The 27,500-nt window shown below is 42.0% G+C and overlaps 1 long non-coding RNA gene across 2 annotated transcripts in view; it reads left to right on the top strand.

Annotated features, from left to right (window-relative positions):
* Window positions 1-1,694: 1,694 nt before the first annotated feature.
* Window positions 1,695-27,500, top strand: part of LOC133575087 (uncharacterized) — a 42,720-nt gene continuing 16,914 nt past the window's right edge. For both annotated transcript variants that reach the window (XR_009811460.1, XR_009811461.1), the window contains exon 1: window positions 1,695-1,819. This is a non-coding gene — a long non-coding RNA (uncharacterized lncRNA). The remainder of the gene's footprint in view (window positions 1,820-27,500) is intronic.

The raw sequence follows: 27,500 nt of genomic DNA, 5'->3' as shown, positions 1-27,500 counted from the left end.
ACTAGATAGGACAGCTCTAGCCTGATCTAATCTTTGTCCTACTTAGTCTTGAGCATGAACTGATAAAGAGGCATAACGTCTTTCTAGGACAACATACAGTCCAGTAGCGATCAATTCAATGCCCTGGCCTGGATATGAATGAGAATATTCACAGACTTAAAATGTCTACGCTATTATATTTGATCGGTTTTAAAAATGATTCCTCTTTTCATTGTATTGTGTTTAGAATTTTGAAGGAAAAATTAAGTTATCAATTTTGGAATAAGGCTGGAACACAAGATGTGGAAAAAGTGCTATGAATACTGATGCGCATTTACATGTTGATACAACCTACACCACATGTTGTCACTAAATGACAGTTTAGTACGGGGGTCGGCAACCCGTGGCTCTAGAGCCGCATGCGGCTCTTTAGCGCCGCCCTAGTGGCTCTCTGGAGCTTTTTCAAAAATGTATGAAAGATGGAAAAAGATGAGGGGGAAAAAATATGTATTTTTTGTGTTAACATGGTTTCTGTAGGAGGACAAACATGACACGAACCTCCCTAATTATTATAAAGCACACTGTTTATATTAAATATGCTTCACTGATTCGAGTATTTGGCGAGCACCGTTTTGTCCTACTAATTTTGGCGGTCCTTGAACTCACCGTAGTTTGTTTACTTGTATAACTTTCTCCGACTTTCTAGGACGTGTTTTATGCCACTTCTTTTTCTGTCTCACTTTATCCACCGAACCTTTAACGTTGTGTATGAATGCACAAAGGTGAGTTTTGTTGACGTTATTGACTTGTGTGTAGTGCTAATCAGACATATTTGGTCACTGCATGACTGCAAGCTAATCGATGCTAACATGCTATGTAGGCTAGCTATATGTACATATTGCATCATTATGCCTCATGTGTAGGTATATTTGAGGTCATTTAGTGTCCTTTAAGTCATCTTAATTTACTTTATATCTCATGACACACTATCTGCATGTAATATGGCTTTTTGTATTTTGCGGCTCCAGACAGATTTGTTTTTGTATTTTTGGTCCAATATGGCTCTTTCAACATTTTGGGTTGCCGACCCCTGGTTTAGTAGAACAAAAACAAGTTTTACTAATTCAAAACATAAACTAACTTGCCAGAAAAGTGTCCCACTTCTTAAAATTGTGGTCACATTGTTCAGCTAAATGATGGAGACACAATGCAGTACTACAAACATAATTTACTATCATGCAAGTCACAGATCAGTATTTGCTATTGAATTGCATTGATGCATCATCCAAGGACAGAGCTAACTACTACACAGCCATGGTGACTTCTTGTACACAGCGCTCACATTTGATGACTGGTGGGGGAAGTTACCGGTAGTTAGGAGGGATTAATGGTTAAGTGGAGGGGGCATGCATTCTCTGTGCCCAATGGACCTGGCGCTGTGCCCCAGGACAGACAGATCCATTCTGTCCTCACCAGTCCAGCCCTCTGATCTGGTTGGGATTGAACATTTGTAGGTACATTATCTACTGCACAGGGATGAAAAATAGAGCCGACACAACGTGCACCCTGTCCAATTCAAGCAAGGCCTTCTTTGTTTTGTGTGAGTGGGTCTTTTTGTGACAAGATGAGCTGCCACGTATTTCACTAAAATGCAGCACCCTGAGAATATTGTTCCTGTTTTGATTTTTAATATTTCATGTGTGTGTGTTTATAGTCTTTGGCTTATGGTGTGCGCAATAGAGATGTGTACCTGGCTTCCGATGAAAGCACATTCTGCCTGGTCCGCTCGACTTGACTACGCTCCACTTCATTGAATCAGTCGAGCTGAATGAAACAAAAAGTGAGTATTCTTCCAAATCCAAGACATGTACGCCATTATTTATTTCACCAAATGACAAAAAAATGTTTAAAAGAACGGTCAAAATCCACATTTTAATGCAGGGTTGATGTTCATACATTATAAACAGCTCACTATAGTTTCTGTCAACGGTGACTTGTCAGAAGGATGTTGTCAAATTAATAATGACAGCCTTCAATTGTGAACTACTACAAATATTAATCTGCAGTGTGAATAAAAATCAGTCCACAGTCCATAAACATTCATGTTAGGTTAATTAGTTGTTTGATATGCATCATGAAAAACAGCCCTTTACTTTTTCAACATTTTGTTATGTTACAACCTTAGTCTTAGCAAGGCTGTAAATACTTATGTACATGTGATTTATTACAGTGATGTGTGATCAGGGGGAGTCATCACTTCCTGAAGGTTTTATCAAAACCTGGTCATGTTTTTCTGTGTTTTGTTGATTACTAATTAACTTACAAACCTGTAAACTGATGTATCTTCCTTATAATTTCAATCTTTTTTAACATTCTCTTCAGTAAAAATTGCTGAATTTGCACATTTATTGATCAAATACGGGGCAGAAACCAGAAATTAGGCTGCATGAGTCGAGCCTATATACCCTGTGATTGTGCAATCTTTCATAAACTGGCCAATAATGTTTACAGAAATATTTATTACACAGCATGACTTTGTACAGCCTGTGAAATGTCTTTATTGTAAGTGTGACATCAATATTTTTGCTAATCAGACAATAAACAGCAGAGAAATGTCATACTGCGAGGCTTAACCAACATACTGTTGTACAGCCACACTAACTGGCATCTCTTACGCATACACACTGGACTTCTGTCTGTTATACAGTGGTTCATTGGCTTAGGAGTGCCCCACCGCACAGATTTTTTGATATACAAGCCGCCTCTCTGCTAATTGTTTGCTTTAAATTGTGAGAAATTTTGGTGACGAGCCAACTTCAGATACCTCCCCAACATTAGTTGACGTGGTGAATGCTCGAGTGAACCCTATTCGATCCTATCAAAACATCCGGTGTCTCACTGGCGAGCATTAACTAATAGCTACAGACAAAACTGTATTTGTCTAAACATGATTATGAAAAAAGTGAGTGTGAAGAACAGTTATGAGGAGAAGTGGATGATATTCATTGAATCCAAGAAAAACAATGTTAAACAACATGACTGAGGTGTGTGTGTAGCTGACTTGGCAAAGCTGTCAAAGCACAGCACTTTACAATCTGCACTATACTGAAGGAGAAATAGTCCATAGAGGTGGAGATACTGTAAAAGTCTGCTTTCCAAGGTAAATACTGTAGAATATTACGACATGAATCTATAAAACTACTGTAGTTATTCGTAGTACATTTTATTGTATGGCTTGTTTTTTTATACAACTTTCGTTATCTACTAGTTTGTTACATGTTAAAATTGTGGTGTTTTGTAGGGGCCCAGAACAGAATAATTGTATTTCAATAGGCAAGACTGATTTGAGATACAGTAATACCTCAACTTACGATCTTTATTGGTTCTATGACCGAGTTTGTTACTCAAAACTCTTGTATCTTAACTTCAATGCTCCCCATTAAAATTAATTTAAATCAATTTACTCAGTGTTTGCTCCTTCCAAATGCACCACAATTTTAGCATGAAACATGGCCTTTAAAAAATACAACAAAGACATTAGCCATAAGAAATATTTTATAAAACAATACAATATCAACAACTACTGTAAAGTAGCTTTATGAAGTAATGTAATAATTATGTACATCATTTACCTTGGAGAGTGGACTTCTATGGTATCTCCTCCAGCTGCTTCTCCGTGGAACACCCCTGTGGCAGATTCTCCATATTTTCATGGATAAATGTTTATCGATATATGTTTCTACTCTCACCTACGGTCTTAAGCTCTTTTGCATTGAGTGGAGCCAGTTGATGTGGCTTGGGCATCTAGTTCGGATACCTCCTGGACACCTACCTGGTGAGGTGTTTCGTGCATGCCATATAAGCGAAAGGAAGCCCAGGGGTGGCATCAGTACCGTATTTTTCGGACTATAAGTCACAGTTTTTTTCATAGTTTGGTGCGACTTATACTCAGGAGCGACTTATGTGTGAAATTATTAACACATTACCGTAAAATATAAAATAATATTATTTAGCTCATTCACGTAAGAGACTAGGCGTTTAAGATTTCATCGGATTTAGCGATTAGGAGTGACAGATTGTTTGGTAAAAGTATAGCATGTTCTATATGTTATAGTTATTTGAATGACTCTTACCATAATATGTTACGTTAACATACCAGGCACGTTCTCAGTTGGTTATTTATGCCTCATATAACGCACACTTATTCAGCCTGTTGTTCACTATTCTTTATTTATTTTAAATTGCCTTTCAAATGTCTATTCTTGGTGTTGGGTTTTAACAAATAAATTTCCCCAAAAAATGAGACTTATACTCCAGTGCGACTAATGTTTTTTTTCTTCTTTATTATGCATTTTCGGCCGGTGCGACTTATATTGCGGATCGACTTATACTCCGAAAAATACGGTATTCTTGGTTTGGTTTGTTTGAACAAAAATGACGTTGAAGAATCCATGCATTTGAAGTTACATAACCACATAATCTATCTTGATTTAAGGGTTTAGTGGTGCTATGGCACATTTACACACAGAGAATCGACACAAAATGTTTTTAAAACCACATTTGCACACCTCTCTGTAGCAATAACAACCCACCACACTCATTGTTTATTGCATTTAAGTCGTTTGTTGGCAGATTTTTCAATTTAAAAGAACACTATGCAAAAATACTGGATATAAATTAATTATGTCTCTCACATTACAGTAACTAGTGGTTAAGAAGTGTGATTACACCCACAAAAAATGTTCCTTGTGTTTCGAGGGATGTGCTTAGATCCATTCAGTACTTGTGGTGGAAGCATTATAACTGTCATGTCTGTGTAATCATGTTTTGTTTTAAGTCATGTTTTGTTTAGTTTCTGGCTTTTCACTCCCTTGTCTTGTTTGCATGATTACCCATTAGTTTCACCTGTTCCACGTTTGGACTCATTTTGCACTCTTGTTTGTCACCATAGCAACCATTAGTTTTCACCTGTCACATCACGCACCTGTTTCACGTTTTGAGTCACGCACCTGTTTTCGTTAATCATGTCTGTTATTTAAGCTTTTCATTTTCTGTTGTTCGTCCTGACGACATCCCCGCATTTATGCCCCCTGTCACACTCTGTCCACCTCTGCGCACTTCATGTCCATGCCAAGTAAGTTTGTTTATTATTGCCACAGTTAGTGTTTTTTTGTTGTTCATAGTTTTTTGCCCCCGTGCAAGTCTTTTGTTTTCGTTAGTCAAGTTTTGTACATCCGCCTTGAGCGCGCCTTTTGTTCCTTTGTTAGTGTAAAATAAATAATGTCTTCACCTTCACGCCATGTCTGGTCCAAATGTTCATTTGCACCTCGGGAGAACAAACCAAGCCAAAGTCCAAGTCATGACAGATGTCGTCAGCAAATAAGTTTTCCCCAGTATGACATCACAGCCCAGGATTTTTTTTTCAATACTTTTTCGTTAGATCACCCGCCCCCAGCAAAAAACTCTAATGCCATGTCTTTGATAAAACATTATCAAAACATGTTTTTAGAAATTAGGTCTAATCAGTCCAAGCCACGTCCCAAATTTCATGCCCCGCCCCCCAAGACTCATGCCCCGCCCCCCAAGACTCAAGTCCCGCCCCGTCACAATTTTTTTCTTTTTTTCCGCCCACACAACCCCAGGTGGGGGATAAAAAAAAAACATTGTGGCCAAAATAAAGGGGAAGTTTCGGCCCCCCTTCTGTCCTCCCTCCGCCCACCCCTAGAGGGAGTTCCAGACCGCAGGGAGCGCATCTGGTATCCGCCCCTTGAGGGGGGGGCTAGGGCTGGGAATTGATCAGGTGGGGTGGCTCTGCATCACCATGCCAAGCCACAGCCTCCAGCACGGCCGCCACCACCAATCTTCCGACCTGCCAAGCCACAGCCTCCAGCACGGCCACCACCACCGGTCTTTTGGCCTGCCAAGCCGCAACCTCCAGCTAGGCCACTTCCACCTGCACCAAGGCTAGCACCAGTAGCAGCACCACGGCTAGAACCACGGCTAGCTGCTCCAAGGCTAGCTCCACGGCTAGCACCTGTCGCAGCTCCACGGCTAGCACCTGTCGCTGCACCACGGCTAGCACCTGTCGCTGTACCACGGCTAGCACCTGTCGCCGCACCTGTCGCAGCACCACGGCTAGCACCTGTTGCCGCACCAAGGCTAGCACCAGCTCCACCACGCCAAGTTCCACGGCAGACTTCAGTACCCGCACCACGCCTAGCCGCATCATGCCAAGCTCCGGTACCAGCTCCACGCCGCCAAGCACTGCCAAGCCAAGACCAAGACCCTCCACGCCAAGTCCAAGACCAAGACCCTCCACGCCAAGTCCAAGACCAAGACCCTCCACGCCAAGTCCAAGACCAAGACCCACGACGCCAAGTGCCGCCAGTCGCAGCTCCACGACGCCAAGTGCCGCCAGTCGCAGCTCCACGACGCCAAGTGCCGCCAGTCGCAGCTCCAAGACGCCAAGTGCCGCCAGTCGCAGCTCCAAGACGCCAAGTGCCGCCAGTCGCAGCTCCAAGACGCCAAGTGCCGCCAGTCGCAGCTCCAAGACGCCAAGTGCCGCCAGTCGCAGCTCCAAGACGCCAAGTGCCGCCAGTCGCAGCTCCAAGACGCCAAGTGCCGCCATGCCAAGACCAAGACCCGCCATGCCAAGACCAAGACCAAGACCAAGACCCACGCCAAGACCAAGACCAAGACCCACGCCAAGACCAAGACCCACGCCGAGCTTCACCGCCTGACTCACCACGCCAAGCCACGCCTGCCACGATGACGACACGCCTGCCTCCTCGTCGGCTACGGATATGGCCGCTACATGGTCGCCCGCCACGCCAAGTGCGCCCACCTCCCAGCCCGCCTCGCCTGCTGCAGCGGCGTTCCACTCGCCGCCGCCACCTAACTCTGCCCCGGTGGATACGGGGACACGTGGTCTGGCGACCCACCGCCATGTCCCCCTCCCGCCCTCCCATGACTCTTGTTAATTTTTTTATGGACATCTGGTATCTGTCCTTAAGGGAGGGGCTCTGTCATGTCTGTGTAATCATGTTTTGTTTTAAGTCATATTTTGTTTAGTTTCTGGCTTTTCACTCCCTTGTCTTGTTTGCATGATTACCCATTAGTTTCACCTGTTCCACGTTTGGACTCATTGTGCACTCTTGTTTGTCACCATAGCAACCATTAGTTTTCACCTGTCACGTCACGCACCTGTTTCACGTTTTGAGTCACGCACCTGTTTTCGTTAATCATGTCTGTTATTTAAGCTTTTCATTTTCTGTTGTTCGTCCTGACGACATCCCCGCATTTATGCCCCCTGTCACACTCTGTCCACCTCTGCGCACTTCATGTCCATGCAAAGTAAGTTTGTTTATTATTGCCACAGTTAGTGTTTTTTTGTTGTTCATAGTTTTTTGCCCCCGTGCAAGTCTTTTGTTTTCATTAGTCAAGTTTTGTACATCCGCCTTGAGCGCGCCTTTTGTTCCTTTGTTAGTGTAAAATAAATAATGTCTTCACCTTCACGCCATGTCTGGTCCAAATGTTCATTTGCACCTCGGGAGAACAAACCAAGCCAAAGTCCAAGTCATGACAATAACATGTCAGGTTTCCAGTATATTAAAAATATGTGTTACAATGGTAGTGGGGAAAAGTGTATAATAAATGATTATCTCCTATTTCAAATAACTTTGCAAAAAGTGCCATGATGCCATTTTAAAGAAAAACCGTGTTCAAAACTATGTAGCCAAATAATTTCAACCTTCTAACCTTTAAATTTAACGGATTTGTCAACGTTTTAAACAATGTAGAAAATCTCAGTTTTTTTCGTCAAGGCAGACTCAGAGATTAAAGTATAACAATAGGCCGAGAGACCGCTCATATCTGATAAGATCAGTAAGTAAGTCAAGACACCACTGTACGAATGTTTTGGGTTACGAGCAGCATCACAGAATGAATGCAACTTGTTGTATTATGTTGTTGTAACAAGTAAATAGAAAAAAGATACACACTTTGAAAAGTTGATATGCTGTGTTATATATTGCTGCCCCAGGCTATTTTTCGTTAGTGGAAAAGGGAAGAGTGTGCTTTTTTTGACAGTAAAGCTTGTATTGGACAGCGCCAGTGGTATTATCTTCGTTTTTCTGTAGATAATGTGGCCAAGTTGCTCAGTAGCAATTTGCCTAATCACGCCTCAGTCCAGTTATCAGATAAATACCTTCGACTTCTCCTTCCGGTTGCAAAGATTTACTGTCCTAAAGGCACCTCTTGACCTTTTACAGAATATTTTGGAAGAATATTTGAAGATTAGGTCTGATTCAGGACATTCAAAGAAAAAAACAACAGAATGTTCTGCTCCATATTATCGATTCTTCCTCAGTCAATTGCTCGCCTTTTCATTTTTGTTGATCTCATTAGTCTGACAGACGCAGCATTCAGCAGATCACCTTGCACCTGCACTTCTCCAAACATCTTTTTCACAGATGGATATATGTAATAAATAGGGTCATGTCGTTGAAAAGTGCTCGTAGGAGTCATCAGACAATATGTCGAGGCTTGAAACGCTTCAGTCATAACACCTGCATAAAGATAGACATCTTTACCAGCAACCCCACTTTTATGGCTCATTTATGTGGCAACAAACTTGACATCTGAACGACTAAACGATGCAGCAGCATTGCCATAAATGTAATGATGAGCCATTTCGATTTCTGTGATTTGTTTCTGACCTGCTGTCCTTATTCCGTTGTTCCATGTGGGGTTACAATCTGAGTGTGTGTTAGATGGTAATTTAATATTTGAGCAGTGTCATTCACTTTGGCGGTGGCGAGCACTCACATACCAATCATTATTCCAGATTTCCATGCCGGCTTTAAAATGTGTCAAATCCTGGTTATTACCAGTGTTATCAACGTCATTATGGTTGCCATGTGTTTTACGACACCCACCTCTTATCTCTGACTTTATTGGCCATTGGAATGCGTTCGCAGTGATACACAGGGTACATGGGTAACCACGTAAACATGGTTTTCACTTTTCGTTTCCTGGTTCTGCATTCACATGTCATCAAATCTGCCACTGAAATGTATTTTTAGAAATACAAACAAACATTGGAAACTAACTTGGAACCTTATTATTTTAAGTCACCTGACATCTTCACAGAATGGAAACTAACTTGGAACTTTATCATTTTATGTCACCTGACATCTTCACAGAAAAGGTAAGATAGGTAAGATTCATGTGTGTGTCGACATGACTCCAGTTTGTTGTTTTAACCAAAATGAGTGGGCAAATGCTTACATTCAATGGTGTCTGGCCCTTTGGAGAGTTGTTCTCTTATGGGATGAATCTTGGTTTTTAGTGTCCACGGCAGATGGCTGACAGCGTGTGGGTGTGTGGTTGTGGATGTAATGGCCCATGGTGGCTGTGGGGTTGTTCTATGGACAGTTGTGTGTTGTGGACAACACACAGCATTTTATTGATGGTATTTTCAATGCACAGAGATATTGTGACACGATCTTGAGGCCCATTGTTGTGCCATCCATTCAAAATCAGAATCATAAATACTTTATTAATCCCCGAGGGGAAATTAAGATTTTCAGCACAATCCCATTCAAGATCAGACAAACATTACAGGGAGACAGAACCGGACCGCTGACGGGTCTGCCAACTTTCGGTACAAAAAAGGTGATAAACAGGTAAACGCTGGGGGGGAAGGGAGGGATTGAGGAAAAAAAATAAAAATCAGTCTAAGCGTGGGGCCCTGGAGAGGGTGTCCAGACTGAGGCCAAGAAAAAGAAAACCTCACAGCCATAGCACACATAAACATGTGTAAGAGGGAAACATCAAAGAACACAAAGGACATTTTTAGTGTATCCACCCTGATGTTATCTGTGATCATTATTTTTTTTTTTCTACATTTAAAACACTTGCTTGTGATTCTCAAACTGTGCTGCATGTACCACTAGTGGTACATGGGCTCCATCTAGTGGTATGCCATAGAACCACTTGATTAAGGTACAGTGATTTATTTTCCTATATTCAAACAGTGTTACTATTCAAACTGCGTGTAATGTTACAGTGGCCCAAAAGATATTCTAAAAACTTGTTAAAAAAAAAACAACCCTGACTTGTTTTAATGAATACTTAGGCCTACTACGCTACTGTATTTAATGTTGTTTCATTATGGTGGTACTTGGAGAGCCAAGTGTTTTCTGAGGTGGTACTTGGTGAAAAACGTTTGAGAATCACTGACATAACATTTAACCGTGGTTGTTTGGTCATAACGTTGCATAGATTATGTTTTACAGACCGTTTTCAAGTTGCTTTTTGGATGCGCTGTTTTGTGGGCGGTCTTATTTACTGCCTTCACTTCGACTGCGTCTTCTCCTCGCCCACTTTGTTGTAGTTTTTAGCGCAACAGCGGAGGATGCATGTGCATGTAGGACCCAGTCTGCCTCCCAACAAGAGGATAGCAAAAAAGAAGGAGCTTATTGACTCCAGCGCAAACTACAATGGCGGAGGCGCGCAAAGCACTCTGTGTACATTTACAGTGTACCATATATGGATAATCCGCTGACAGTTTCCCCAATGTGTGACGTTACCAATTGTGCACATTCCAAACAGCTCGTTTGGTGGAAGTAGTAAGGAAGCCAATATTATTTTATAAATATCTCTGCCATGCCGCCATGGTTTGATTTCAAATCTCTGAACCTTATGCAGATCCCAAATACACAACAGCAGATACCTAAGATACCTATAGGTAAGAAAAGTTGGTTTTGCATGGTAAGGCCCCTGTAAGAGTTCTGTTTAGTACACAAGTTTATGAAGTCGTAACGCATATGAGGGGCTTGCATAGCGTGTGTGTGTGTGTGTGTGTGTGTGTGTGTGTGTGTGTGTGTGTGTGTGTGTGTGTGTGTGTGTGTGTGTGTGTGTGTCAAGGAGTGACAGCTGACAGTTTGACATGAATTGTCAAAAATAAATTATAAATGATAAATGGGTTGTACTTGTATAGCGCTTCAATTAATATTGATTGCATGTTTTTGTTATTATACTTGCTACATTCTTGTTGATCATGTGTTCAATAAAGCGCTTATTAATCACCTCCTCGTTGTTTTTATAGTGTGACGTTTTTTCTAGAAAAAGTCGCATAGCTCAATGATGGTCTCACTATCCAGCCGAAATCGTTGCATGGATTGAACGTCCCCACACGCGGCCGATATGTGCAGTCACCTTGCGTTTTATGCCATGGTCGCGCCTTTTTTTAATTTATTTAAATTTTTTTGCAAAATGTGCTTATATTGTAGCTTGTCAGAAGGTAGGAGAGTGCTTATTGTTATCGTTTACTTTCCCTGAACCTATAGTCTATTCAAAAGACATTTTTATACAAACAGCTTCAACTTCAATACAAATTTCCATCACTTTAATGCACAGTGAATCTACAAGAACAACAAAAAAGGAGAAGATTCTTCTTGTATTTAGTGGCTGCAGTGAGCCCAGTTTGCACTGCACATGGGAGAAAGCGAGGACGAATTTGGCGATCGCCTTCTAACCAACGATTGGTATGTGTTTGTTTGGCATTAAAGGAAACTAACAACTATGAACTAGCTAGGTTTACAGCATATGAAATACATTTGGCAACAACATGCACTTTGAGAGTGCAGACAGCCCAGTTTTCATCAATTAATATATTCTGGAGACATACCCTCATGTCAGCAGGCCAGGGAAGCTAGGGTCGATATTCTTCTCTTGATCATCTTCGGGACGGTGTGAGCCAAGTCATCCAGGGGGTTTAGCTCGCTCGTCTGCGGGAACAAACTGCCGCCATTGCTTGCCGTGCTAGTGAGGTCCTTTGTCCCTGAATTGCTCACACACTCCGGCAGATTCAATGGGGGTCTGGCGGCAGATTTCTTTGACTTTATCGTTGGAAATGCATCTGCTTTGAGTGTCGCAGGATATCCACACATTCTTGCCATCTCTGTCGTAGCATAGCTTTCGTCGGTAAAGTGTGCGGAACAAACGTCCAATTTATTGCCACTTTCGCATCTTTGGGCCACTGGTGCAACTTGAATCCGTCCCTGTTCGTGTTGTTACACCCTCCGACAACACACCGACGAGGCATGATGTCTCCAAGGTACGGAAAACAGTCGAAAAAACGGAAAATAACAGAGCTGATTTGACTCGGTGTTTGAGAAAATGGCGGATTGCTTCCCGATGCGACGTCACATTGTGACGTCATCGCTCCGAGAGCGAATATTAGAAAGGCGTTTATTTCGCCAAAATTCACCCATTTAGAGTTCGGAAATCGGTTAAAAAAATATATGGTCTTTTTTCTGCAACATCAAGGTATATATTGACGCTTACATGGGTCTGGTGATAATGTTCCCCTTTAATGTTAAATTGGGATCTGTACTTTGTTTTCATTGCGGAAACAGTAGAAGAAATGATGTTGCAAAGTGTAGTAGAATGGCATAACACACATATACTGTAGGCCTTTCCTAATTTCCTGCAGTAGTTACGGTGAATCTAAAGTCTCCGTATGCTCTGTCGTACTTCTGGGTCTCTTTATTCTGGTTATCATCATAAATAAATGATAAATGGGTTGTACTTGTATAGCGCTTTTCTACCTTCAAGGTACTCAAAGCGCTTTGACACTACTTCCACATTTACCCATTCACACACACATTCACACACTGATGGAGGGAGCTGCCATGCAAGGCGCTAACCAGCACCCATCAGGAGCAAGGGTGAAGTGTCTTGCTCAGGACACAACGGACATGACGAGGTTGGTACTAGGTGGGGATTGAACCAGGGACCCTCGGGTCGCGCACGGCCACTCTTCCACTGCGCCACGCCATCCCTTGTTTTCCTTTTCCACTGATGTCCTTTTTTCTTTTCATTCCTGTCACAAACTTATCCAACTCTTCGCCTATGTGAGCTCTGTACACGTGTTTCTGTGTACTGTATAGAACAGGAAGCCTATTGATTAGATTGAACACTGCTGCGTCATAGCTGCAGGTTTGTGTATCGTACAAACATGAATATTAACGCGTATACTAGAACCAAATAATGAACATCTCCCCTGTTGCTCGTGACCCCTCGACACCTAACCACGCCCCCTCGGGGTTCCTTTATTTGAAAAAACACTGCTCATTTATTTTTTTTATCATACTGTATGTGGGCCATTCCATCAAATCATTGACATTTACATGTTGTAACAGATAAAATAAACTTAAATATCCGTTTGTTTTTTAACCTTAAATCTGATAATATATTGTACATATTTAACGACTGTAATTGTGTATTGGCCCAATATTAGGTAACATAATTTTTGTAAAAAGTTCCTGTTTCTTAATATTTCATCATTTGAGTCAGAGGACTGAAAAAGCAATGCGTTTTTAGCATAGCATTAGTAAATACAATATAGCCACATAGCATTATGTTACTGACATGCATACTTGCCAACCTTGAGACCTCCGAATTCCATGTTCAATGGAGAAGTCTGATCTACAAAATTTGCAGGCAGCATACCCCTTTTATAAGTGGTATGAGCTGTCCTGGATGAACTGAAATATTTTTTTCCAATCATTTTGGAACTTGCAAGCGTACTTCTTCTTACTCGTCGTCGCCATGTCTCTTCTTCGTTCTTCTGCTTCGTCTCTGTTATGTTTTTGGACATTACTACTTGCCGTAGTTTTGAAACGATGCATGATGGGAATCCGGATGTTGTGTGTCAGTGTATTAACGTGCCGGCTGGAATAAACACATGCTGAGAAATAGCTCTGTGCCTGCCTACTTTATGGGTTATAGATAAACCTATGTATAACAGTTTATCTATAACCATTTCAGATGAGAGAGGACGCTAAAGGCAGTGCCTTTAAGGCACGCCCCCAATATTGTTGTCCGGGTGGAAATTGGGAGAAATTCGGGAGAATGGTTGCCTCGGGAGATTTTCGGGAGGGGCACTGAAATTCAGGAGTCTCCCGGAAAAATCGGGAGGGTTGGCAAGTATGCTGACATGTTGGCAAAATTGACGTTTACTATATTACAGTTATAAAAATATTATAAATATGAATTATTAACATACAAAAAAAAATATGCAGGTAACAAGACTGTGCTGAGATTGCATGCCCACAACACAACTGAAAGAATTAGAAAACAACGTGGCTGTTGAATAGGTCCTGTAAATCACTTATTGAACCTTTCTGAGGGGCTTCACGGTGGCAGAGGGGTTAGTGCATCTGCCTCACAATACGAAGGTCCTGAGTAGTCTTGGGTTCAATCCCGGGCTCGGGATCTTTCTGTGTGGAGTTTGCATGTTCTCCCCGTGACTGCGTGGGTTCCCTCCGGGTACTCCGGCTTCCTCCCACCTCCAAAGACATGCACCTGGGGATAAGTTGATTGGCAACACTAAATTGGCCCTAGTGTGGGGATGTGAGTGTGAATGTTGTCTGTCTATCTGTGTTGGCCCTGCGATGAGGTGGCGACTTGTCCAGGGTGTACCCCGCCTTCCGCCCGATTGTAGCTGAGATAGGCTCCAGCGCCCCCCGCGACCCCAAAGGGAATAAGCGGTAGAAAATGGATGGATGGATGGAACCTTTCTGAGGTATAAGTTATTATGTTACATGTCTTTTTTCCTACATTTATACATTTTGCATCTTAGGAACTCAAATGGCACTGATTTGCCCACGGGCCCCAAAGTGTTGTGGATTGAGAATGGGAGGAGCGTAATGTTGCATTACATTTAGGAATTTAGGAACAAAAAAAAAATACAATACCCAAATTGAACATTCTCTTTGGTATTTAATTTTAACAAAGCTATTTGTTGGCTTTGCTGTTGTTTCGCAGGTAATGAGCTGCAATGTACTGCTGAACTACTGAACAGCTATTTAAGTGTTGTCGTTTTTTTGAAGGAGAGCTATGACGATTTTAGTCTACATTTAAAACACTTCTTCGTGGTCAAACTAAGTTCTGGATATGTTTTGCTCCACATTCACATTTACAGTATGACCTTCTTAATGCATAGGTCTGCATAATGTTGTTTTGTAGAGGTCTTCCCAGATTGTAAATGAAACCAAGCCTCACCCTCTCAAAAGTATCATAATTTATTTTTGGAAAGTATACACTGTTTGAATATATATCTTCACAACCAACGTCACCGATCATTTTTTCCAGACATGGTCGGAAATAAACTTCAGAAAAATGATATAGATTCACCTGGTCATCACATTAGGTACACCTGCACACTCTTGGATGGATTCCGAGCTGCATAAAAAGCAGAATTTACTGTATGTCACTCCATGCAATATTATTGTGTGCATGCCAAGATTACATTTAAATAATACTTTACCCTTCCTTATCTTGTGTTTACTCAAACTCAGCTGGCCTCATATAGAGCTCCTTCCCCTCTGGCTGATAGCTTTATATAGGCCATGTCCACACAAACACGGATACTTAAAAAAAAAACGCGTATCCGAGGTTAAAACGATTTGTATGTTCAAAATAGTCTCTGTCTACACACAAACGCATGCACCAGCTGTCATGCACATTTTGTCCAATCAGAAGCCCAGAAAAGCAGCCACAGCTGACTTGGTGCCATCACGCCTCTGTTAATGTGATAATGTTTACTGTGATATGCTAGATGAACAATGACATGGACATTATCTTTAAAAATCAGCCCACACTTACACATAGCCCAGCAAACATTATGAATGTCTTTAAGTGCCTAAAGCGCACAAATGCGCATGTGCCGCTTTTAAACCCAACACTCGTGGAATTACAACACATTTAATCGTCAATCTGGTGATGTATTACATGTGCAATGAAGTGTACCTTGTCTTTAACATCAGCCCACACTAACAAACTATGAATGTTTTTAAGTGCGTAGAGCGCACATACGCGCATGTGCCATTTTTAAACCCAACACTGGTGGAATTATAACAATTCCCGTATTTTCCGGACTATAAAGCGCACTTAAAATCCTTTTTTCTCCCCAAAAACTCGACAGTGCGCCTTATAACCCGGTGCGCTTAATGTACGGAATAATTCTAGTTTTGCTTACCGACCTCGAAGCAATTTTATTTTGTACATGGTGTAATGATAAGTGTGACCAGTAGATGGCATTCAAAAACAAGAGCTACGTGTAGACTGCAATATGCTGGCAATATGACTCAAGTAAACAACACCAACATTTTATATGTTCCACTGAAAATATAGAACATTACACACGGCGCTCAAAAATCTATCAAAATGTTTTAGTACGATTTTGGTAGGCTACGAATCTGCACCGCTTGATGGATTGTACTGTGCTTCAACATACGAGTATTATTATGGTTTGTGTATGAGGTAAGACATATTATCTGGCGTTTTGTTTCTCAATATTATGCAAAAGCAACTTTTCTTACCTTCTGGTTCCTGTTGATCTGTATTTGGGATCTGCATAAATCATGAAAAATTGTGCGAGTCCGCCTTTGTAGTCCGTGCCAACAATGTAGTTGATAAGCTTCTTTTTCTCTATCTTATTGTTATGGGACATTCAACCTTCGCTGTTGCCATTTCTAATAAAAAGTAGTGTAAAGTTCTTACTTATATCTGTCAGTAAACTAGACTAGAGGGCAGTGGGAGCGAATCAGATAGGGAAGATGCTATGAGAGGCGGGTGGGACCTGATATTCAGCTGGGAATGACTAAAACAGTAAATAAACACAAGACATATAAATACTCTATTAGCCATAACACAACCAGGCTTATATTTAATATGCCACAAATTAATCCCACATAACAAACACCTCCCCCCTCCCGTCCATATAACCCGCCAATACAACCCAAACACCTGCACAACACACTCAATCCCACAGCCCAAAGTACCGTTCACCTCCCCAAAGTTCATACAGCACATATATTTCCCCAAAGTCCCCAAAGTTACGTACGTGACATGCACATAGCGGCACGCACGTACGGGCAAGCGATCAAATGTTTGGAAGCCGCAGCTGCATACGTACTCACAGTACCCCGTCTGCGTATCCAACTCAAAGTCCTCCTGGTAAGAGTCTCTGTTGTCCCAGTTCTCCACAGGCCAATGGTAAAGCTTGACTGTCATCTTCCGGGAATGTAAACGATGAAACACCGACTGTGTTTGTGTCGGCCGCAATACACCGCTTCCCACCGACAGCTTTCTTCTTTGCTGTCTCCATTGTTCATTGAACAAATTGCAAAAGATTCACCAACACAGATGTCCAGAATACTGTGGAATTTTGCGATGAAAACAGACGACTTAATAGCTGGCCACCATGCTGTCCCAAAATGTCCTCCACAATCCGTGACGTCACGCGCTGAACGTCATCGTACCGAGACGTTTTTAGCAGGATATTTCGCGCAAAATTTAAAATTGCACTTTAGTAAGCTAACCCGGCCGTATTGGCATGTGTTGCAATGTTAAGATTTCATCATTGATATATAAACTATCAGACTGCGTGGTCAGTAGTAGTGGGTTTCAGTAGGCCTTTAATGCGCCCTATAATCCGGTGCGCCTTATATATGAAAAAAGATATTACAAAAAATAGACCATTCATCGGCAGTGCGCCTTATAATCTGGTGTGCCTTACGGTAACCATCAATATGGTGATATATTATTGGTGCAATGAAGTGTACATTATCTTTAACATCGGCCCACACTAACAAAGAGCCCAGGAAACATGCCGGGTATGTTTTAAGTGCCTAAAGCCTGTGTGTGCTGCTGCATGAAATAAAACAAACTCTAATGCAATTATAACCCAATTAATCATCAGTATAGTTATATGTTGTGTGCGCAATAAACTGACCATTATCTTTAACATCTGCACTCTAACAAGGAGCCCAGGATACATCTTGGGTTTTTTTTAGTCACCAAGTGAAGTGAAGTGATTTTAGCGATTTTTCTCCAAAGAATCAAAGCGCTTTACACAGAGAAAACCACTATCTACATCGATAGTCACACACACACTAGGTGTGGTGAAATGATCCTGTGCATTTGACCCATCCCCATGTTCACCCCCTGGGAGGTGAGGAAGCAGTGAGCAGCAGCGGTGACCGCGCTCGGGAATCATTTTGGTGATTTAACCCCCTATTCCAACCCTTGAATCTGAGTGCCAAAGAGGGAGGTAATGGGTCCCATTTTTATAGTCTTTGGTATGACTCGGCCAGGGTTTGAACTCATGACCTTCCAGTCTCAGGGCGGACACTCTAACCACAAGGCCACTGAGCAAGAACCAGTTTGGGTAGTACTGGGAGCAAAGAGGATAAAGTGTCTTGCCCAAGGACACAGCGGCAGTGACTAGGATGGCGAAAGCTGGAATTGAACCTGGAACCCTCAAGTTGCTGGCCCTGCTGCTCTACCAACTGAGACACGGTCTCGTTTTAAATATGGTTGTGCTCTTATCCACCGCTGCACATCCATTTACATTTATAATCTGCAAATAATCATGATCTGTTGTTAAATAGATACATAAGATAGTTGCAGCTTTCTTATGACACAAAGCAAAAAGTCTTGCTTGTCAAAGTTGCCTCATCAGCTGGAGGTCGGACACATTTATACAACACAGCTGACTGTCGTTGGCGCCAGCTGGAGGGTTTCAGCATAAGCGGAGAGTGTCGCAGCAGCGTCTTTCAAAGCCCATTTTGAGGCATCTTTTCATCAATGTTGAGTGAAAATAGCAGTATTTTTGCATTTAAACATTGCATTGAAGCCAGCAAGTCAGTGTTGTTTACCATTGTAATGTAAAACTGTAATGTCATCTGACGAGAACAAGCTATAGCAGTGTTTTTCAACTTTTTTTGAGACAAGGCACATTTTTTCCGTTGAAAAAATGCGAAGGCACACCACCAGGAGAAATCATTAAAAAACAAAACTCAGTTGACAGTAAAAAGTCACAATTGTTGGATATGACTTTAAAGCATAACCAAGCATGCATCAATATAGCTCTTGTCTCAAAGTAGGTGTACTGTCACCACCTGTCACATCACACCCTGACTTATTTTGAGTTTTTTGCTGTTTTCCTGTGTGTAGTGTTTTACTTCTTGTCTTGCGCTCCTATTTTGGTGGCATTTTCTCTTTTTTTGGTATTTTCCTGTGGCAGTTTCATGTCTTCCTTTGAGCGATATTTCCCGCATCTGCTTTGTTTTAGCCAACAAGAAATTTTCAGTTGTTTTCATCCTTCTTTGTGGGGACATTGTTGATTGTCATGTCATGTTGGGATGTGCATTGTGGACGCTGGCTTTGCTCCCCAGTAAGTCTTTGCTGTCGTCCAGCATTCTGTTTTTGTTTACTTAGTAGCCAGTTCAGTTTTTGTTTCGTTCTGCATAGCCTTCCCTAAACTTCAATGATTGATTGTAAATAATGTAAATAATTCAATGTATATACTCTGATGATTATCTTGTGTGATGACTGTATTATGAAAATAATACATATCTGTATCATGAATCAAACCGACTTAAACAAGTTGAAAAACTTATTTGTGTGTTACCATTTAGTGGTCAATTGTACGGAATATGTACTTCACTGTGCAATCTACTAATAAAAGTTTCAATCAATCAATCAATCAATCAAAATGCCTTTTCTTAGGGGCACTCACCGTTTGTTTATTTTTGGTTTAAGCATTAGACACCTTTTTACCTGCACACTGCCTCCCACTGTTTCCGACATCTACAAAGCAATTAGCTACCGGCTGCCACCTACTGATATGGAAGAGTATTACACGGTTACTCTGCCGAGCTCTCGACAGTGCCGACACTCAACAACAACACACCATTTGCAGACTATAATTACTGGTTTGCAAAAAATATTTTTTTACCCAAATAGGTGAAATTACATAATCTCCCACGGCACACCAGACTGTATCTCACGGCACACTAGTGTGCCGCGGCACAGTGGTTGAAAAACACTGAGCTATAGGACAGAGTTTTGAAATTCTTCACCCTGGGCAGCGTTTTCAAAAGTGTGCGTTTTTAAGGACAAAAGTATGTGTTTGTGTGTGGACTTGGCCTTAATTTCCAAATAAGTACGTCTACCTCGCTGTGATGTCACAACTGTAGCCAGTCTGCAAAATCCTGCAGACGCAGACTTCAGAAACTGCATGCAAACTCATGCCCACATGTATGAACCGATTTTGATGCAACATTGTAACATCAGAAAATAGGAAAATCATTATTTTAATATTTTACAGTATTATAGAGCAGCTGATTTTAATGGTAGAGCAGTTTTTTAAAGACAAAGAGATATTAAGTCTATGAGCACTAACTGATGAAGCCTACTCTAAGACAAACCAAACAGTCCAGTTGGAATCGATTGAACGCCTTAAGTGTGAGGATCAGTTGCCCGGATCATAGTTTGTTTGCGTTTGTGATTCACTTGTGGTTTCAGTTCTGTTTTCAGTACCCTTGAGTTTGTGTGTTTTGGTTGTCATGGGTGCTGATTATTTTCACATGCCTCTGATTAGTGTTCGGGACGCTCACCTGTTCCCAGGCACTAATCAGAAAGCTATTTAATCCCTCCTCTGGCCTCACTCGGCCTGGTGGTTCTGTTTGCTCCAGTGACGTGCGGTGAGGTTCATGGCTGGTGAGGCACTGACTTCATCACAGTCAGATTTACAAACATATGAACCCTAAAGAGTATCTTATTCACCATTTGATTGGCAGCAGTTAACGGGTTATGTTTAATAGCTCATACCAGGATTCTTCCCTGCTTGGCACTCAGCATCAAGGGTTGGAATTGGGGGTTAAATCACCAAAAATTATTCCCGGGCGCGGCGCCGCTGCTGCCCACTGCTCCCCTCACCTCCCAGGGGGTGATCAAGAGATGGGTAAAATGCAGAGGACAAATTTCACCACACCTAGTGTGTGTGTGACAATCATTGGTCCTTTAACTAAACTTTAACTTTACACATACAAACTGTAGCACACAAAAAAGCACATTTAATTAAAAAAACGTTATTATGGTCTTACCTTTACTTATAAGTGCGGGAACAGTGGTGTTCGTGTTGGAGGAGTTGTGAATGAATGAAATATGAAATCCGTGCTGCAGTCTGCAGGTGTACCTAATGTTGTGTCCCTTCAGTTGTTCACGGCTCCTCCGGCGCGAGCATTGTTGTTTTTGCACTTTTTGGCTTCTTGTTAAGTGACTTTTTTTGGGTGGATTCGGTCTTGCACGTGAAAGGTTTGGGTGTGGGCTTTGGTTGGTGTGGCGCTCCCGTTGGGGGTTGCATTCTGCGGCGGGGGTGCATTAACCGGCACCAGGAGGCGGGATTACTGCGAGCCTCACACAGTGCGTCTTTGCAGCAGTTTTATGATTGCTCAGCACAAGAAATACTTTACACACATATAGTTGTTGACCAAATACACTGTACATTATATACCTCAGCTAACTAAACTATGGAAATGTATAATATAGTTCATATAGCAATACGGTCTCACTACACAGCAGGCCAGCAGTTAGCCGAGTCCGCAATCCATGTTGAGGCACAACTGAGTGACGTGCCTCAACTGGCTGCTGATCACTGCACCGTCTCTTCTCAGTATTTGAATGGCAAATGTGAAAATTCAGCGATTTTGAATAAAAATAATCTAAAACTGGTGAAGTTAAATGGAAAATAACTTTATAGTATAATCACTGAATACATATAATAATTTAATACATTTTTTTTCTTTTTACATTTTTTTTCTTTCCATGATGGCCTCCAGTGACCGCATGTCACTGGTTTGCACCCATGCAACAAGGTTACGTTCTCGCTCATGCTCTTAGTCCGTGTTTTGACTGGCATCCTTTTGGCTAACCCGTTCTTGTTTTCTGTGCCGTGGGCACCGCGCAGCATATTTTGCTCTGCATTTAAGAATACATCATTCTTTCTACCTGCAAACTGCTTCCTGACGTTCACTTGCATCTTGGAAAGACGACCTCCGGCATCACGATTCCACGACCACATAACACTGAGATTGTGTTACGTTGTTGTCTTGCGTTGTAGCGGGTTCAGCTGTGCATGACCAAAGATTGTATATTGAGAGAGGATGATCTACCGCATTGTGTTGTACAGCGCACGCGATGTCCCGCATAAAGTATATTTGCTGTCAGTCCTATCATCTTCTTCTTATCACTTAAAAAAAATACAGAGGACAAGACCTCGGTGTCCTCAATGGGAGTTACGGCTATGGACTCAGGTCTGGCACTACTTCTATTTTGTTGTGAACTTGCAGCATTACTCTCATGAGTGCGATTTTTGGGTTTGCATTTCTCTTTAGCATTTGTTTATGTGATTGCAGCATTTTTAATTGTCAACATTTTCTTGTCAAAAGTGTTGTGTGGTGTTTCTGTTTTTGCAGCTTTCGGATGTTGCTACACATTCGGCGGCCACCGTATCATTGCACTCCTTAAACAAAGTGAGGCCGCATGAAAAAAATCAAGGTGGACCAGGTTGAATTTTTCCACCCTTTTCTCAGTGGGTGAGGCGAGCCAGTGGAGCATCAGATCTCACTCCCCTGCTCTCCCGTGTGTTGCTTTAGCTAAGTGCCAGTGTTGGGATTCGGGGCTTTTAATCCTGCTGTTAAACGTTGCAGCTTTGTCAGGGGGAAAAGGACTGGATTGATCTGTGAACAAAGCGTTGCTTTAAAGAATGAGGGAGCTGTTTGAACCCAGCTATGTCGAGACTTGTCCCACCGGCCACCCCCCGATCACTGCGGACATTATGAAGCCTAAGAATGGCATTGGATTACATCTCCGGGACTGCCACTCTGCATGAAGTGTTTCTGTGGAATTCTTTGTATTGTCTAACAACATCTACTTGAGCTCTGAGGCTGAGCTGGTGGGTGGGAGGAAAGGTGGGTGGTGGTGAGTGGTGGTGGGGGGGTCCCGCCAGGAGTGAAGGTGTGTGGTATTGGTGAGACATGGTTGGAATCTTAAAAGTTTTTTTTCTCTCTCTCTTCAACCCATTTAAGCTTTAAAGGCTTTGAAGGCAGAGATGTGTTGTCATTAGAGGGGCATACCTGCCAGAGTCCCAGCCAGAGAGTGAGAAGACGGAGCGCCGCTTTGGTGTGCCGAACTCTCAGGTGAACTTTGGCAACTGGATGTGCCTCTCTGATCTCCACACCAACATTATAGCAGGTTAGCTCCAAAAACAGTTACTTTGAAGTGTTCCTTTACCTGGAAGTCAAAGCGGAATTCTTTTCCCACAGCAACCCAGAATCAGTCACCCAGAACTATCTTTGCACGATTCTCTATCTTCCCGGGCAAACAAAAGCTTGGGAATGCTTTCAGAGGCAGAGGAGAGAATCCTCCCTAGATGGCTCCTGACACTTACTCTTCCCATCTCTGTGTCACACAACAAAGGGAGCTGAAGGACACGACACAAAACCTGAATCGGCCATTCTCAATCAGTGACACATCACTTGAGAATGTATTACACCTTGTTACCCAAACACGATCAGAAGCCGTAGGCCTTAAATTTGTTTGGGTTTGTGTCCAAATAGGTCAGCTTGTGTTTGTGTGAGGGGAACACCAAGCTCGAAGTCAAGAGGCACCTTTTAAGATGTTATCAGTCAGTGTGAGAAGATTACTCTTGTCTGAAGGCGTGCACTGTTTCTTCATCTTGGATGCATGACTTTGAACATCTGTAAACACCTTGAGCAAACTAAGTGACACCATTTGACGCCACATTATGGAGAAAAGGAACATCTTGTTTTTTGTCTCTTGTCTAATTCGTCTCACCTTTCCAGGTGTCATCAGCTATGCAGAGTGCGTCTTCCTCCTGTGCAGGCAAGTCAGTACAAAGATAAATGGGGCATAATTGTTTTTGTGTGCGCTCTGCATTTCTTTATAAATTAACATTTCTTTCACTATATTACATTACAGTGAAATAGGCTTGTAAATGCTTGATGTGCTATATATGTGCATTTCAATAAAGTAGAAAACAGTGTGACAGTTATTTGAGTTCAGGAGTTCAATCTAGACCAGGGGTGTCAAAGTCAAGACCTGCGGGCCAAATACGGCCCGTGAATGAATTATCTATGGCCCCCGGGATGATATTTGATTAGTATTAGAACCGGCCCACAGGCCACAGCCGCCTGCTGCTGTTTTACACACATCAGTGTTGGTGCTAGGGATTTTCAAAATGGGGTCTGAGACCCCATCAAGTCATATAAATGGGATCCCACAATACATTTTTGTAATCGTTTTTTAAACAAATGATAAATGTATGCATTATCCTATTATATCTCACATGCTATATTAATTGGAAAAATGTTGTCATAAACGTTACTTAATTCATTAAAAACATACAAAAGAAAACAAATTTTTATGCATATGTAAATGTATTCAGTTATAAACATTCATTCACTTTCTTCTTTCCTTCATGGATCTAAACTTTACCGCTGCCGGTATTTTTTTCCTATATTCTTATTGTAATATTTTCAGAATGTGTTTGTTCTATTTTGGGCCAAAGTAAGACAAAGAAAACAATCTGAAGTTGCCTTTATTTTTTTGTTTTAATGCCATGATTTTAATAGCCCGGCCCACGTGTGTACAGATTTTCCTCCACGCGGCCCCTGAGCTAAAATGAGTTTGACACTCCTGATCTAGGTAATTTGCTAAATAGGGCACAAACCCATTTTTTGGACAATTTTTCGTATTTTATGAGATACTAAATTTGTTGTTTTTAGTAGCTATGAAGTTGGTTCTCAAACTTAAGTACCACTTCACAAAACGCTTGGGTCTTCAAGTACCACCATAATGACCAACATTTAAAATACAATAGTGTAGTAGGCCTAAACATTTTTTTTTAAAGAGGCAGATGTTCATGATTTCATATTTTTGGCCACTGTAACATTACACACAGTTTAAACAGTAACACTGTGTTTGAATATTTAATTAAGTTATTATTTGGCGTACCACTAGTTGGAGCCCACGTACTACAGTTGGAAAATCACTAAGCTATGAGCTATAGTTATCACATCCATCCATCCATCCATTTTCTACCGCTTATTCCCTTTGGGGTCGCGGGGGGCGCTGGAGCCTATCTCAGCTACAATCGGGCGGAAGCCGGGGTACACCCTGGACAAGTCGCCACCTCATCGCTGGGCCAACACAGATAGACAGACAACATTCACCACACTTATTAAGAAATGCTTTGTTGAAATATTTCACTCTGTGTAGTGAATCTATAGAAAACAAGAGTTTATCTTCTGTGTGAATTGAACTATTGATATAAATGATATTCTAATTTATTGAGATAAGTTATGTGTGGTGAGGCACTGACTCCTTTGGAGTTTTCTTTTTTAAAATTTAAATTCTTATTCTCTAAATCAGTGGTTCCTAAACTTTTCAAAGTGCCATACAACTTCACGCCATTTACTCCTGCACACTTAACCCTCTGGGGACATTCTAATTTTAATAATTTTTAAAGTCAAACGGGACATAAAAGTATTTAAGTTTTTTAATGGAATTCAGTGTAAACATTTTGAACTCATAATATATTTGACTTTTTGTGCTCAAATTTCTGAATATACTGCAGTCCTAAACAAAAATATCAAACATGTAATGTTTTTTTAAATGTGCACTCTTTTGAAGGCTTTTTGATCAAATAATGTCACAGGTTTAAATAAGTGAATTTTTTCATGTTATGTAAATATACACTCATGAAAACCTGTGGTATTGTGTGATCAAAAGGCCTTCAAAGGGTTAAAATAAAAAGAGAAAACATATGTTTAGTATTTTTGTTTAGGGCTGAAGTTAATTGAAAGATTGGAGAAAAAAAATATTTAAAAAATGAATACAAAATGTTTTTATGCCCTTTGACAAACTTGTAGTTATGTCCTGTTTGACTTTGGGGTATTGTCTAATAACTGCCAGTGTATCGTAATCTTGTGTACATTGACATTTTTAAATTTGACATAAAAAAACGTCTTAGGAAAAAAGAAATAAGGGAAGAACACAACTAACATTGTGGTCAAAATACAGCGAAAGTGTATCTAAAGAACAAAAAAGTCAGTTTCTGTAGGCACACAATACAATATCTTACTCTGAATTATTTCCATCCATCCATCCATTTTCTACCGCTTATTCCCTTTGGGGTCGCGGGGGGCGCTGGAGCCTATCTCAGCTACAATCGGGCGGAAGGCGGGGTACACCCTGGACAAGTCGCCACCTCACCGCAGGGCCAACACAGATAGACAGACAACATTCACACTCACATTCACACACTAGGGCCAATTTAGTGTTACCAATCAACTTATCCCCATGTGCATGTCTTTGGAGGTGGGAGGAAGCCGGAGTACCCGGAGGGAACCCACGCAGTCACGGGGAGAACATGCAAACTCCACACAGAAAGATCCCGAGCCCGGGATTGAACCCAAGACTACTCAGGACCTTCGTATTGTGAGGCAGATGCACTAACCCCTCTGCCACCGTGAAGCCCCTGAATTATTTCATTTGATAAATTTAGGAACACACAACAGGACGTGTGCCAGGCAGGTGTTCGGACGAGCTGTGCACTCCATTGAGTCTTGCTACCCAACACTACTGCAAGTGTGTATAACATTCAAAGAAATAATGAACCTGTGAACAGCAAACTGTCAGGAAACCATCATCAATCAATCAAAGTTTATTTATACAGCCCTTAATCACAAGTTTCTCAAACAACGACATCCTCGGTCCAGATCCCACATCAGGGCAAGAAGAAACTCAACCCAATGGGATACAATGAGAAACCTTGAAGGGGACCGCAGATTTGGGGTCCCCCCTCCTGGGTGACCGGTGCAATGAACGTCAAGTGGATCTAGTTAATAGTGTGAGAGTCCAGTCCATAGTGGAGCCAGCAGAGGATCATCTTCAGTGGAGACAAGTCAGCAGTGCAGAGACGTCCCCAACTGATGCACAGATGAGTGGTCCACCCCGGGTCCCGACTTTGAACAGCTAGTGCATCATCTGTGGTCACCTAATAACCTCTCCACGCAGGAGAGGGAGGCAGAGCAGAAAAGAGACGTCAGATCAACTGGTCTAACATGTTTTAAAAGTTCTGACTGTCGATTTTTGTATCTATTTTGTGTGCACATTCATTAGACACCAAAAGGCTACACAGGAGTACCCCAGATTACATGTTTAATTGGCTCTGTGACGGCGCTCGTACCTCAAAATGCTCCGCCCCCTAAGTCTCAAACTCCGCCCACCTCACCCACCCAGCTTTTCGAGACTCAATCTCCTGCACTTCGTGTCGCAGCATCCCGGCTTCATAGAGCCCACCCACCCTTGGCTTCTGCTACCACTGAGGTCGTGGGTCAAATGCTCCTCCCTCAAACCAGTGACAGCGTCTGGTATCCGCTTCCTGGGGGGAGCGAGTGCTGGTAGCTGTGCAGCTGGGGACGCACAGCTCGCTCCAGCACCAGCTTTTCCTCCTGCAAGGGCACCGCCTGCTTCTTCACTAGCAGGGGCGCCATCAGCTCCTCTAGCTACGAAGGACTATCCGGAGGAGTACAGTGCTGAATGGATGGACAAGTGGAACAGGAAGGGGCTGATTGAGC

This window comes from Nerophis lumbriciformis, linkage group LG35 (assembly GCF_033978685.3).
Source record: "Nerophis lumbriciformis linkage group LG35, RoL_Nlum_v2.1, whole genome shotgun sequence".
In the NCBI taxonomy this organism is placed as follows: Eukaryota; Metazoa; Chordata; class Actinopteri; order Syngnathiformes; family Syngnathidae; genus Nerophis; species Nerophis lumbriciformis.
The sequence above is the reverse complement of the archived record's forward strand: the minus strand, read 5'-3'. Positions and strand labels throughout refer to the sequence as shown.